The sequence below is a fragment of the Protomyctophum parallelum genome, assembly GCF_964188405.1.
Source record: "Protomyctophum parallelum genome assembly, chromosome: 18".
Taxonomy (NCBI): domain Eukaryota; kingdom Metazoa; phylum Chordata; class Actinopteri; order Myctophiformes; family Myctophidae; genus Protomyctophum; species Protomyctophum parallelum.
Window position 1 is genome coordinate 4,419,085 of NC_139716.1, and position 15,327 is coordinate 4,434,411.

Below are 15,327 nucleotides of genomic sequence, written 5' to 3' on the forward strand. Positions count from 1 at the left end.
GACTCCAAGCTGGGAAGTGTATTTCAGCGAGTAGCTATAGCCTACGTGGTTTTGTTTATTTTCTGTAAAGTATAACCCAAATGCTCCTCCATACTACTATAGCCATGTAGAATACTTCTGTGTTTACAAACACAAGCACACTAATGGGCGGTGATCAGAGCGTGAAACCTGAGGACAAAGAGATTCCAGGACCAATGGTAAACAACATGCAAATCTCGGAACTGCGCTCTTCTGCCCCCAGAAACTTGTTAAAAAACAAGCCCACTTTGACGTATAAATGTATACATTTAATTTGCCCAAATGAACAATCTGTTTGAATGAAAACCTTCTTCAACATTCAAACTGTATTAATATGAAAAAAAAAAGAAAATCACATAAAAAAAAAAAACGAGTTTATTTATTGATTTAAGGCATGTTCATTCTGGCGACATGAGGCATGTTTTGTTGGCACTGGTCACATCTATACATTTCCACAGGCTTACACATGTTAGATGTATACAAAGGGTGTGATACATCTTGCCCCAATGCATTTCCAATGGAAGTCACATGGTTTGACACAACATTTGTGTTGTACGGCTTTCGGCTGTGTTTCGACTGCCCCCCACCCCCTCATACAACACAAATGTTGTGTCAAACCATGTGACTCCCATTGGAAATGCATTGCGAGCTTGCATCAGCTATACATCTCATACAACAAGCATACATGAGTCTGTTGTAAAGGTGTGAGTCAGGCCTGTGTGATTTTAAATGTTTAAAGACAGTTTGTCATACGAAGAACTGCAAAAACAGCCAATCTACAAGCTTGTAGATGAGCTCTTTGGTTTTGTTATGTTTTTTTGTGTTATTTAAAAATATATATTTTGAAAATCTTTGAACAATTTAATGCCCAAGTTAGGGACGGCAGGATGAAAGTGCTTAAAAATCAGTTCCGACAGTATCTCACATTACAGTAAAAGGGTTTTCCTATATTAACTTCATATTTATTACGTAATCGCCCAGTCACAATTATATTCAGATAATCAAAATATTTATTTCATAATTGTATACTTGTCATCGCTTCCATATGACTGGAACTACTATGCACAAAAACTAATTTCACCCACGTTTACTGTGAATCTGTGATGATAGGACCACGAATTCATGATGAAAAATGCTCATACATTCTCAAATATTTTCGAAAAATAGTGGAAATGGCCGATCTAAGCTTGCAAAGTGTCACATTGTGGTGCACATTCAATGGTATTGTTACTTTTTATAAAGTTAGTAAATCTGTCATGTCAGTTATTTGTCATGGAAAGGGTGCGTAAAGGGGCGGGGCTGAGCTCTCACTCACTTACCTATTTCAAATGGGACAGCCCTCAAGCCCTGGCAGACTTCACATGGTGCAGCTGAGTCAGTGAGTCAGTAAGGGAGCGGATTGGAATTGTGAGTGTGTGTTCTGAAAGTTTTAGCTCCTGTTTCATCGTCTGTCGTAAGAAGTAAGAACAGTTGTACTGTAGTTTTCTACTCTCTCTTTGTTGTAGTGTACAGATATACACGTTGCCTTTTATGTTTAAAGTTGATCAAATAAGTAAAGGAGGGAGGGAGGATATACAAGCTCCAAATAATAGCCTGGACAGTGATAGAAGATGGACCACCTGGGCAGTATGTTTGAATAACAGACCACACAACAAATAAGGTAATATAGAATCCATTTAAAATGCTTCTATCTTTGGTTGTACTTCACATGATTTATAAGTGTTTAGCACAAACGGCGTCACTGACATAATAATGTAATATAGATGTTGTAATGTGCTTTAAGCCATAAGTCATGAGAGGAAGTGCTATGGTGGTTAATTATTGACATGGCATATAGCCACCACATAAAGCGAGTGTTGTTGGCCTGCACAGTTATGCTACAGTTCACGCTAAAATAAGTAGGCCAATGAATGACTAAATTAATCACCTTTCCATCTAATGATGAGGTAAGGAGACTCTTTGTCTCCTACCGGAACCACTGCTTCTTTGTGTCTCCTACCGGAAGATCAAATTATTGGTTTAAAACAAAAACAAATCCATAAATTCAAGACTCCATGTGAGTAATCAATAGATAGTAATAGTAATCAATAGAACATTCAATATTATAATAATGAGTTATTACTTTATTAGTATTATTTCTTGTGTTTCATTTTCCTGCTGGGAGTGTATAATGGTGTTGTGTTTGTGCAACTAGCTGTTCCATGAAAACATTTCATTCACTACTACTATAGTACTTACTTATTTTTCATTATCAGCTGTGTGACTATTGACTATATATTTCATTTGGATGAGTGATGAGTGAGTTATTTTCACTTTTCTTTGGACATGCAGGATTGTAAAAAAAAAACCCCTTTTATTGTCTCCACCAGGGCGAAGGCATGGGGATAGATTATGTTTTGCACTCCGTCCGTGTGTGTGCGTGTGTGTGTGTGTGTGTGTCCGTCCGTCCTTCCGTCCGTCCGTTATCAGCTAATCTCCGGCACCGTACACCCGGTCGATGCCAAACTTTGCACACACACTCCCTGGATGCCAACGATGAACCTCTGTCCCACATTTTCCAGAACGGCCTGTGCGCAGAGCCGGATTTACCGTTGGGCTAGGGTGGGCTGCAGCCCGGGGGCCCACGACTAGGGGGGCCCCCGAAAAATATATTAAAAATAATAATAATAATATATATTATTATTATTATTTTTTTAATTATAAAATTGTATAAAAGTATAAGTATTGAAATCCAATTCAAGTTAAATGTGTGAAACTTTATTTCTATTTACTTTACAGTTTATTGAGATTACACAGGCGAGGCAACAGACAGGTCTCCTCCCCTCCTTTTTTGACTCTTTGGTTTCCTCTCCTCTCCTCTTGTGTATGACTGCGCCGTATGCGCGGCGACTCCGGCGAGTTCTGTAGATAGAGGTCTGGAGACGTAACAGTAGGAGAAGGCAGCAGTGCTGCAGCAGTGCAGTCCGTGTTAATGAAACCCCAAGAACCAGATAAGATTGCGTTGCGCCTTGGACCCGTGCGTTGATGGGACATTTAGATTTAAAAGGCGAACGGATGGAAGTGTGGATAAAAAACAACAACGAGAGGGGAACTAACATTAGCCTTGTATTAGCTGGTTAGCTAACGTGGTTATCACTACAGCACAACAAGCCTCCAGTCCGGTGTAACCTACTTGTGAATGAAACAACACGTGGAAGCTAACATTAATCTCTAGCGGTCTAGTCCCATATGGAAATAGGGTGGCCAGACGTCCGGTTTCACGCCGGACAGTCCGGTTTTAGACCCACCTGTCCTCCTCCCACCTCAACCTCGGGCTGGACACATAATTGTCCGTTTTTTTGTGATATACAATGCTTGTGTCATAACTGTCATTTACGTCGTCTGGGTATTAAAATCTCCGCAGCGCTGCTCAGCTCCACAGGGAGCCGGCCACACTCCCTCTGTCAAGAGAGAGGAGACGTTCGTAGTGTTGCCATGTCCGCTTAATTATAAGCGACTTTGGGCTTGTTTTATAAAATAGCCTACTAAGCCTAGTCAGGCTTCTTTTGGACTTGTTTTCATAGACATGGTTGCTTGGTTCTCTTCCAAAATCTGGCAACACTGCCAGTGGGACGGTCGGTTTGTTTGTTGTGGAATGTGTGCTCTCACAACACTTTAGGATAGTTAATGCAGAGATAAATAAATCAAATATGCCGAAATGAAAAACTACATTTAATGAGCAATGGAGCAAGGAACTCAACATCATAAAGAAAGGGAGGCTAAAGCACTGTGAACATATAGGCTACTGGCATCATACTAGTATGTCCCACACCGATGACCATAGGACTATAAAAAACCCCACAAGAAAGAGATTAAACATAAAACATATCTAAACATGAAATAAAATAAATTGATTATAAAATGAATGGCCTTTGTGGTACCCTATAATTTAAAAAGGTTAATTTAATTAGCAAATACATGTTCTCTGTGGACATAATGCTGGAGATGATGGTGGTGAAAATCAGGTGCAATAGTAGTAGTAATAGTAATAATAATATCTGGGGGGGGGGGGAGCGAATCTGGGAGGGGGGGGGGGGGGGTCGGGGGAGCGGGCCCCGCAAAAGTGTCCTCCTTTCTGAGGTCTTGCAGGTGGCCACCCTATATGGAAACTCTCTGTAATTCTCCAATCTGTTAATACATCTTTCTTCAATCAATCAATCCCTCTGCTATGTAGAGCTACTGTATATAATAGTAGCCCATAGCTGTGTGTGTGTGTGTGTGTGTGTGTGTGTGTGTGTGTCCCAATAAAGTTTTTACGTTCTCATGCCCCCCATGTAATGCACAATTAAGTATTCATATACCAGTCGTTCTCAACCTGTGGGTCCCCACATGATTTGGGGGTGGGGGGGAGGACCCCAGATGACAGTGAAAGTGACAATATAAGGACTTTTAAGACTTCTATAATACCTCAAAGGCTCTAAAAGAAAAATAGCATTAGCCTACTGCATCAAAAGTAATCAGCAAACCATGCATGCTATAAAAACTGATCAAACATTGGCCAGATTATTAAATAATAAAGAAAGAGGCAACACTTGTGAAAATAGCCGATCTACAAGTTCACAACGAGTTTGTAGATCGGCTATTTTCACAATATTTATTTTAACCATTCTGTTGCTTGTCTGGATGGGGGATCCCCAGTTCATATATGATTACTTTGGGGGACCACAGCCTGAAAAGGTTGAGAACCACTGATATGTAGACTAACTGAATATTCCTAAAATTGCTAGCCTACCACCTTGATATAAAATATAAATGTTGTGACTTGCTTATGTTTCTATTCATTGATTCACTCGTATACCAAAATCCATTTGGAAAAAAGAAAACAATTACACCTGTGTGAAGTGAGGGGCGCTCATTTCGTATTATCTAACGTTTGGATAGTTGGTGTCAAGGTGATGTATGATTGCTCAGTAGTTGCTGATGTCTGCTCAGGAGGTTTGAGTGTTTGCTCAGACCGATTTTGTTTTTAGAGGGAACATTGGGCCTGGGTACCCCAAAATGAAAACAAAATAGCCCCAAAAAATGGCGGCCTCGCGGCTGCGCCGCTCGGTCGAATCGCAATATGCGGGGCTACGCAAGGGGGCCCCTCAAATTTGGTCCAGCCTGGGGGCCCTCAGCAAGGTAAATCCAGCTCTGCCTGTGCGGCACCACCATGCTGCAGCTTTTCACATTTCTTTACCTAAAACTTCACCGATCTGCGTGAAACGTTGCATGCACACTCCCTAGAGGCCAAGGACAAACTTTTGACCTGCATTTTCCGCGTCTGCCTTTTATAGCGCCACCAGGAGGCCGACTTTTGTAAAACACATTTTTTTAAATCGTTACACAGTATCTCTATAGTCATGTGCTCAAGTCGGATCTGTCTGATATTTCATATTCCATCCGAATTGGCTATAATTGGCTTTCAAAGTTTGCAAGATTTTTGAACAAAAGCCTCAAATCATGAACGCAGCGTGCAATTTACATAACATCTTTCACACATTGTCTTACTAGGCTGAGGAATATATGCCACGCTTTTCACATTGGACTGTTATAGCGCCACCAACAGTTAGATTTTTGCAAAACACATTTTTGGAACAAAATGCTAAATTCCTCAAATCATCCAATTGCCATCAAAGGCGTATGAAGAAATGGCACCCTTTTCACATTGGCCTATTATAGCGCCACCAGGAGGCCACAACCTGGCTTGGTGGAGACCTGTGCCCAGAGGGGCACTTTTTCTAGTTTTGTATGTGTTTGTCCTGACAGGGTTGAGTCTAGAGTCACTGCACTCTCATGCATATTCATTAGCTCAGTTGTGGTTAGGGTTGGGATTCGTTAGGATTTTAACGGTTCCGGATCCTTCCCGGATCCCTCTTAACGGTTCCGGTTCCTAACGGTTCCCTTAACGGATCCTAATATAATCTTTTCCCCTTTTCTTCTGACATAAATGATGCTTATATTATAACTAACCTAACCAAGTACATAATAAAAACAAATGAATTAATTAAATTATTGAAAATGCACTTTACAAGTATGAGGTGGCACTATTATTTAAACTTCACCACCACCACCACCAGCTAGCCACCACAACAATATCATTTTTACTCTATATTGCAATTTGCTGTATATTAAATACAGTACACATTGCAATAATGATATTGTTGTGGTGACAAATGTTGTCTTTAATGTTCAGATTAATTTAATATGAAGGACCCCTTACCCTAATGGAAACAAATAGTGCTTTCTTGGAATAAAGAAATCCTTTTAGCAGACCTTGTATTGAACTGTAGGCTACGTTCCTGTGCTTTTTTCTGCAAACTGTTTATAAAGTAGGCTAATCAATCTATGGAGGTATATGCACCTAAACGCTGGGCTCTCAACAGTCACGCGATTAATTTAGAGCCAAATCAAAAGCAGTTGAGTTGCTTATAAGTTGTAAAAAATAAGTGCAGAAAATTGATTTGGCATGATTCATAAAATATCAGACAGAAAGACGTTGAGACATTGGCGTTCTAAATTAACACCATTAACAACAGTTGTACAATACACCTAATGAAAAGCTCTGTAGACATTAGTAGTTTTTATTTTCTATTACGTTACTAGCCTGGGGAAAGTGAACCAGCCTTGCATCATCCTCATCCCCCGCCGGCTGTGGTGGAGCTGCGGGGAGTGTGAGCTTTCCGCATGGCTCTCAAACGCGATTTGCCTAGATTATTCTCGTGAGTTGTGGACTCGTGTAGGCGTATTGATTTTGAGTTGTTTCATCAATGTGGACGTGCAACTGGTACAAGTTGCAACAACCTTTGCAGGGAACTATAGCATAACATTTATTCCACTTTGCGTGCTCAGCCTCAGAGTCATTTCCCTCTCTGTTAACCACACTTTGGAGATCTCTTCGACATCACTCGCTCCGCAGCGGTGAGCGGTCGCTGAATGCACAGAACAGTGGGCGTATCCTCCCCGACCCCACACACTCCTTTAGGTGGGGTGACGTCACCTCAGGCTCTGCTTGCATGCATGCACATTGCACAGACACAGCGGAGCTAAATGACGACTGATGAGAACCGTTTGGGGAACCGTTAATAAAAAAACGATGGAACCGGCTCCGGATCCGCAATGTCGGAACCGGGTCTGAAATGGACCCGGTTCCGAATCCCAACCCTAGTTGTGGTGTCATGTGACTGTATACCTGTAGTCCTTACATACCAGTAAGGCGCCCTAAAGGGCGAGGTCGCGTGCATCCGCCTCGTTGACGGCAGATTGCTGGGCGAGCGCTGGCGCTTTGGCATGGGGGGTCAGATCAACATGGAATGAATTCTGTACTGGCCATACTGTACAGTATATGGAGAATGTGTTGAGTGTACAGGGTTTGATGAGGTCAGATCAACATGTGGAATACCAGAACAGGTCAGCTCCATTTATGGAGATCTAAGGGTGGTAGCGGGGTCATTCTCTTGAGTGTACAGGGTTTGATGAGGGCCGGGCCTTAATTTCCGGGCCTGTTGAGGACCCTAGTTTTCACCGGCTGCCGGGCGTGGCTGCACTTGGGGCAGGCCCGTCTAGAGTGTGAATGGACAGGCATCAATGAAAAGGGAGACATCGAAGAGGAAGGATGGATGGGGAAGGATCAACATATGGAATGTCAGAAGGTTCTGACGTATATCCATATATGGAGATCTAAGGGTTTGAGGTCAGATGTGGAGTTGCTGGCCAATATTGATGACATCAGAGATCTGCATATGGGCTTATTTGCGACAGCAGATCGCATTTGCTATGTCATGACCTGGGCACCATATATGGGGGATTTCCCATAATATGGGGATTATGAGTGATACACTGACGGGAATTGCATGTACTAAATGTGACCTTCGGTCGCAATAAACCCCTCATCAGACGACGTCTCACTGATAAGCACCAGCATGTGAGTGCAGGCCGGCAGCACATGAACCACAGTTACCACACCTCTCATGAGATGCAATGGAAAAGTTCTAACTGCACTCAAATGTAAAAAGGCACTATCACACTTTCAGATGCTGCTTTTTTCGCATTGTGGAGGAAGAATGATTAGGATATATTATTTATTGTGATCTCTCAACCCTGAAAGATATAATCCTTGGTTTCTGTTGTGTGTGAACAATAATAGCAATTAAAAACAGTTGTCCTCAAAACCACACCTCCTCCAGTCGCTGTCATAAGAACGCAGGGAGCGATCTATGATTACGGGAGCAGAGCCTGCTGGTGCACCCACAGCTGCAGCCCGTCAGGTATAATTTATGGTCCGTCCTGTGATTGTGCACACAGACCTCTAAGCTCACAGCAGTGAGCTTGTATATCAGCTGTTCTCTGGCCCAATACTGTTGCACAATGAAGTATGAATGTCTCCTACAGGGAGCACCTCATAGAAAACACACAAGAGGAGGTTGAATGAACTGAAACCATCTATCCCCAAAACCAGTGCCAACAAAACATGCCTCATGTCGCCTTTTCCATTTTTCTGATTTTTACAGATTATTAAAGTACAGAATGTAAGCTTTCATATGATGTATCATTCAATGAAATTGGACAATAATTGAAGGAGATATAACCATTTTAAAATGACTGGGGCCTTTCACCCAAAGCTGAGAAAAGCCCTTTTCAATATTCACAACATTTTATCACCTTAGAGCTGGACAGAAGTGGGTGTGACAATGGGAGGGACAAGAGACAATAGGACGTTTTAGCTGTCAACAGTGCAACACTAGAAACACTGACATGTTTAAGCCAGTAGAACAAACAATGCAATTTGTAAGGTGCCCCAATAAACCCTTTTGAAAGTACTAAGTATTAAATACTAAGTATAAGTATTCAAGTATTAAATATTAAGTTAAGTGTTCAATTTAACTTATACACTACCTGGTTGTAAATAGCTGCAGTACACCATTTTATGCAGGTCTACTTTAAGCAATCAAAGTCAGACAATTGACCCAGTATTTTAAATAAATAAAATCGACGCATCAGGCTATGATGTTGTGCGCTTGTAGATTTGCTATTTTAATAAACAGATCTGTCCACATGCAGTCACAATGCCTGGTTTCATTTATAGTAATTCCTGTGCATTCGATGGGTGGATTCATACTACATCGGGTGTCTATTTAGTGTGCAAGGCTTACATCCGGTCTAAAGCCCACCCACTGTATGCCCTGATTTATATACACAATACATACACGATCCGTATCCTCCCCTCACCGGATGTTGAATTAACAGTACTAACGGCCGTATTTGAAAAGACGTAGCTCTTTGCTGGGTGCGCGAGGAAAAAAATTAAGCGATTTTTCCGACATTTCCTTTTCAATTGATACCGTTTCTTAGAGACGGCCTACACAAACGTTCTATATACCAAATGAAAGCCTGCATTTCATAGTTTACATAGTATATAACCTTTTTTTAAATGAGCAAGAAATGAGCGAGTTGTGATTAAAAGAAAAGACGTGTGATCTCTTTGCTCTTTAACACACGACACAAACGGCTAACTAGGCTAGCTAGCTTCTAGCCTGTTGTTTGTTGGTGAAAGACTCCAAGCTGGGAAGTGTATTTCAGCGAGTAGCTATACGTGGTTTTGTTTATTTTCTGTAAAGTCTAACCCAAATGCCCAGAATACTTCTGTGTTTACAAACACAAGCACGCTAATGGGCGGTGATCAGAGCGTGAAACCTGAGGACAAAGAGATTACAGGACCAATCGTAACCAACATGCAAATCTCGGAACTGCGCTCTTCTGCCTCCAGAAACTTGTTAAAAAACAAGCCCACTTTGACGTATAAATGTATACATTTCATTTGCCCAAATGAACAATCTGTTTGAATGAAAACCTTCTTCAACATTCAAACTGTATTAATATGAAAAAAAAAGAAAATCACATAAAAAAAAAAAACGAGTTTATTTATTGATTTAAGGCATGTTCATTCTGGCGACATGAGGCATATTCTGCTGGCACTGGTCACATATGATTACTTTGGGGGACCACAGCCTGAAAAGGTTGAGAACCACTGATATGTAGACTAACTGAATATTCCTAAAATTGCTAGCCTACCACCTTGATATAAAATATAAATGTTGTGACTTGCTTATGTTTCTATTCATTGATTCACTCGTATACCAAAATCCATTTGGAAAAAAGAAAACAATTACACCTGTGTGAAGTGAGGGGCGCTCATTTCGTATTATCTAACGTTTGGATAGTTGGTGTCAAGGTGATGTATGATTGCTCAGTAGTTGCTGATGTCTGCTCAGGAGGTTTGAGTGTTTGCTCAGACCGATTTTGTTTTTAGAGGGAACATTGGGCCTGGGTACCCCAAAATGAAAACAAAATAGCCCCAAAAAATGGCGGCCTCGCGGCTGCGCCGCTCGGTCGAATCGCAATATGCGGGGCTACGCAAGGGGGCCCCTCAAATTTGGTCCAGCCTGGGGGCCCTCAGCAAGGTAAATCCAGCTCTGCCTGTGCGGCACCACCATGCTGCAGCTTTTCACATTTCTTTACCTAAAACTTCACCGATCTGCGTGAAACGTTGCATGCACACTCCCTAGAGGCCAAGGACAAACTTTTGACCTGCATTTTCCGCGTCTGCCTTTTATAGCGCCACCAGGAGGCCGACTTTTGTAAAACACATTTTTTTAAATCGTTACACAGTATCTCTATAGTCATGTGCTCAAGTCGGATCTGTCTGATATTTCATATTCCATCCGAATTGGCTATAATTGGCTTTCAAAGTTTGCAAGATTTTTGAACAAAAGCCTCAAATCATGAACGCAGCGTGCAATTTACATAACATCTTTCACACATTGTCTTACTAGGCTGAGGAATATATGCCACGCTTTTCACATTGGACTGTTATAGCGCCACCAACAGTTAGATTTTTGCAAAACACATTTTTGGAACAAAATGCTAAATTCCTCAAATCATCCAATTGCCATCAAAGGCGTATGAAGAAATGGCACCCTTTTCACATTGGCCTATTATAGCGCCACCAGGAGGCCACAACCTGGCTTGGTGGAGACCTGTGCCCAGAGGGGCACTTTTTCTAGTTTTGTATGTGTTTGTCCTGACAGGGTTGAGTCTAGAGTCACTGCACTCTCATGCATATTCATTAGCTCAGTTGTGGTTAGGGTTGGGATTCGTTAGGATTTTAACGGTTCCGGATCCTTCCCGGATCCCTCTTAACGGTTCCGGTTCCTAACGGTTCCCTTAACGGATCCTAATATAATTTTTTCCCCTTTTCTTCTGACATAAATGATGCTTATATTATAACTAACCTAACCAAGTACATAATAAAAACAAATGAATTAATTAAATTATTGAAAATGCACTTTACAAGTATGAGGTGGCACTATTATTTAAACTTCACCACCACCACCACCAGCTAGCCACCACAACAATATCATTTTTACTCTATATTGCAATTTGCTGTATATTAAATACAGTACACATTGCAATAATGATATTGTTGTGGTGACAAATGTTGTCTTTAATGTTCAGATTAATTTAATATGAAGGACCCCTTACCCTAATGGAAACAAATAGTGCTTTCTTGGAATAAAGAAATCCTTTTAGCAGACCTTGTATTGAACTGTAGGCTACGTTCCTGTGCTTTTTTCTGCAAACTGTTTATAAAGTAGGCTAATCAATCTATGGAGGTATATGCACCTAAACGCTGGGCTCTCAACAGTCACGCGATTAATTTAGAGCCAAATCAAAAGCAGTTGAGTTGCTTATAAGTTGTAAAAAATAAGTGCAGAAAATTGATTTGGCATGATTCATAAAATATCAGACAGAAAGACGTTGAGACATTGGCGTTCTAAATTAACACCATTAACAACAGTTGTACAATACACCTAATGAAAAGCTCTGTAGACATTAGTAGTTTTTATTTTCTATTACGTTACTAGCCTGGGGAAAGTGAACCAGCCTTGCATCATCCTCATCCCCCGCCGGCTGTGGTGGAGCTGCGGGGAGTGTGAGCTTTCCGCATGGCTCTCAAACGCGATTTGCCTAGATTATTCTCGTGAGTTGTGGACTCGTGTAGGCGTATTGATTTTGAGTTGTTTCATCAATGTGGACGTGCAACTGGTACAAGTTGCAACAACCTTTGCAGGGAACTATAGCATAACATTTATTCCACTTTGCGTGCTCAGCCTCAGAGTCATTTCCCTCTCTGTTAACCACACTTTGGAGATCTCTTCGACATCACTCGCTCCGCAGCGGTGAGCGGTCGCTGAATGCACAGAACAGTGGGCGTATCCTCCCCGACCCCACACACTCCTTTAGGTGGGGTGACGTCACCTCAGGCTCTGCTTGCATGCATGCACATTGCACAGACACAGCGGAGCTAAATGACGACTGATGAGAACCGTTTGGGGAACCGTTAATAAAAAAACGATGGAACCGGCTCCGGATCCGCAATGTCGGAACCGGGTCTGAAATGGACCCGGTTCCGAATCCCAACCCTAGTTGTGGTGTCATGTGACTGTATACCTGTAGTCCTTACATACCAGTAAGGCGCCCTAAAGGGCGAGGTCGCGTGCATCCGCCTCGTTGACGGCAGATTGCTGGGCGAGCGCTGGCGCTTTGGCATGGGGGGTCAGATCAACATGGAATGAATTCTGTACTGGCCATACTGTACAGTATATGGAGAATGTGTTGAGTGTACAGGGTTTGATGAGGTCAGATCAACATGTGGAATACCAGAACAGGTCAGCTCCATTTATGGAGATCTAAGGGTGGTAGCGGGGTCATTCTCTTGAGTGTACAGGGTTTGATGAGGGCCGGGCCTTAATTTCCGGGCCTGTTGAGGACCCTAGTTTTCACCGGCTGCCGGGCGTGGCTGCACTTGGGGCAGGCCCGTCTAGAGTGTGAATGGACAGGCATCAATGAAAAGGGAGACATCGAAGAGGAAGGATGGATGGGGAAGGATCAACATATGGAATGTCAGAAGGTTCTGACGTATATCCATATATGGAGATCTAAGGGTTTGAGGTCAGATGTGGAGTTGCTGGCCAATATTGATGACATCAGAGATCTGCATATGGGCTTATTTGCGACAGCAGATCGCATTTGCTATGTCATGACCTGGGCACCATATATGGGGGATTTCCCATAATATGGGGATTATGAGTGATACACTGACGGGAATTGCATGTACTAAATGTGACCTTCGGTCGCAATAAACCCCCATCAGACGACGTCTCACTGATAAGCACCAGCATGTGAGTGCAGGCCGGCAGCACATGAACCACAGTTACCACACCTCTCATGAGATGCAATGGAAAAGTTCTAACTGCACTCAAATGTAAAAAGGCACTATCACACTTTCAGATGCTGCTTTTTTCGCATTGTGGAGGAAGAATGATTAGGATATATTATTTATTGTGATCTCTCAACCCTGAAAGATATAATCCTTGGTTTCTGTTGTGTGTGAACAATAATAGCAATTAAAAACAGTTGTCCTCAAAACCACACCTCCTCCAGTCGCTGTCATAAGAACGCAGGGAGCGATCTATGATTACGGGAGCAGAGCCTGCTGGTGCACCCACAGCTGCAGCCCGTCAGGTATAATTTATGGTCCGTCCTGTGATTGTGCACACAGACCTCTAAGCTCACAGCAGTGAGCTTGTATATCAGCTGTTCTCTGGCCCAATACTGTTGCACAATGAAGTATGAATGTCTCCTACAGGGAGCACCTCATAGAAAACACACAAGAGGAGGTTGAATGAACTGAAACCATCTATCCCCAAAACAACTGGTTTGGAGGTCTGTTCTGTTCTTTCAAATGTGATATAGCACAAACATGGTGCTAAATAATCACAACTATTTGAGATAACCTGTTATTTTGTCATAATTGCTTCCATGTTGAAAAATTACAGTACTACTCTATTGATGAGTGGGCAGTCCTGTGGAAAGTCCAACCGCTGTTTATGAGCAACTGGTCTCACCAAGTTATTGAGTTATAAAATGTGACGATGTGTGAAAATTATTTGTGTGACAAGTAACCATAACCCTAAACCCTAACCTTAACCCTAAGGTAAGTGTGGAACATAGAACCCAGGGAACATAGGGATGACCCCAAGCTGACTTGACCTTAAAGGGTTAGTTCAGATTTGTGGACTTGAGGCTGTAGGAAATACTTGCCATATAATATAGTGGTTGCACAGTTATTAATTGATTGTCTGTGACCCGTGGTGAGAGTTCTGTTATGGTTTTGGTGAATATTAAGTAGGGATGGAGCTCGTTAATTGTTTTATTGATAACGAGCACCTTATCGATCAGGCTTATCGAGCCGGGTCTTTATCGATCCCACTATCGAGCATTTTCTATTATTTTGTGGAAAGACGGGAGACGACAAATTCTGAACAGAACCAGTATCTTTTACTAGGGCCTTATACAGAAGCTTTCTAACAGACGGAAGGCAATTGACCTTTTTGCCAATACAATTATATTAAATAAACTGTTAACTGGTTAATATGTGTACAGCCACTTTAAAAGCGTAATTTTGTTTACCCGGACAGCGGTGGTCGGCAGGTACACTATTAGACTGACATCTTTGTGCCAGCATGGGTGATTAGATATATTCCTTGATCGCCTATTGTCTTGATTGTTTAAACATGACATCTTGCGCTATGCTCGATAACGGAGAGAGAGAGAGAGAGAGAGAGAGAGAGAGAGAGAGAGAGAGAGAGAGAGAGAGACATAAGGAGAGTGACATAAGGAGAGAGAGAGACGTCAGAGGACCCTATGGTAAGAATACTGCATGGCGAGCAGTCCTGAGGTTTAGGTGAGATATGCACCTTAATTTATTCACCATAACAAAGAATACATACCCACACATGCACAGGCTATTTGGATACAATACAGGCCATGTAATTGCGCAGGGCCGACGCCCAATTATGCAACACATTTTCCATGCGGAGAACAAAAGGATGATAAATGTACACCTGTAAAAGAGAAGTCGACATAGTTAGGGAATTGGGTGCCAGATTTATGGGTTGTCAGACTATTGGTACGTCGTCTGTCTAACTTAACATATCTGCTATGTCAGACTATTGGGGTGTCAGAACATATCTGCTATGTCAGACTATTGGGGTGTCAGACCTGTATGTCTGTCGGTCCATTGGCATAACGTTTGTCTGACTAATGTGCTGTTGGACTAATGGCATCACAATGAGGAGTTTCTATTGTCTGAATATTGGATCGTCGGACTGACCAAAGGCCTGCACCCGATTTGTCCCACAATATGAATACCTTTTAATAATATGTTAT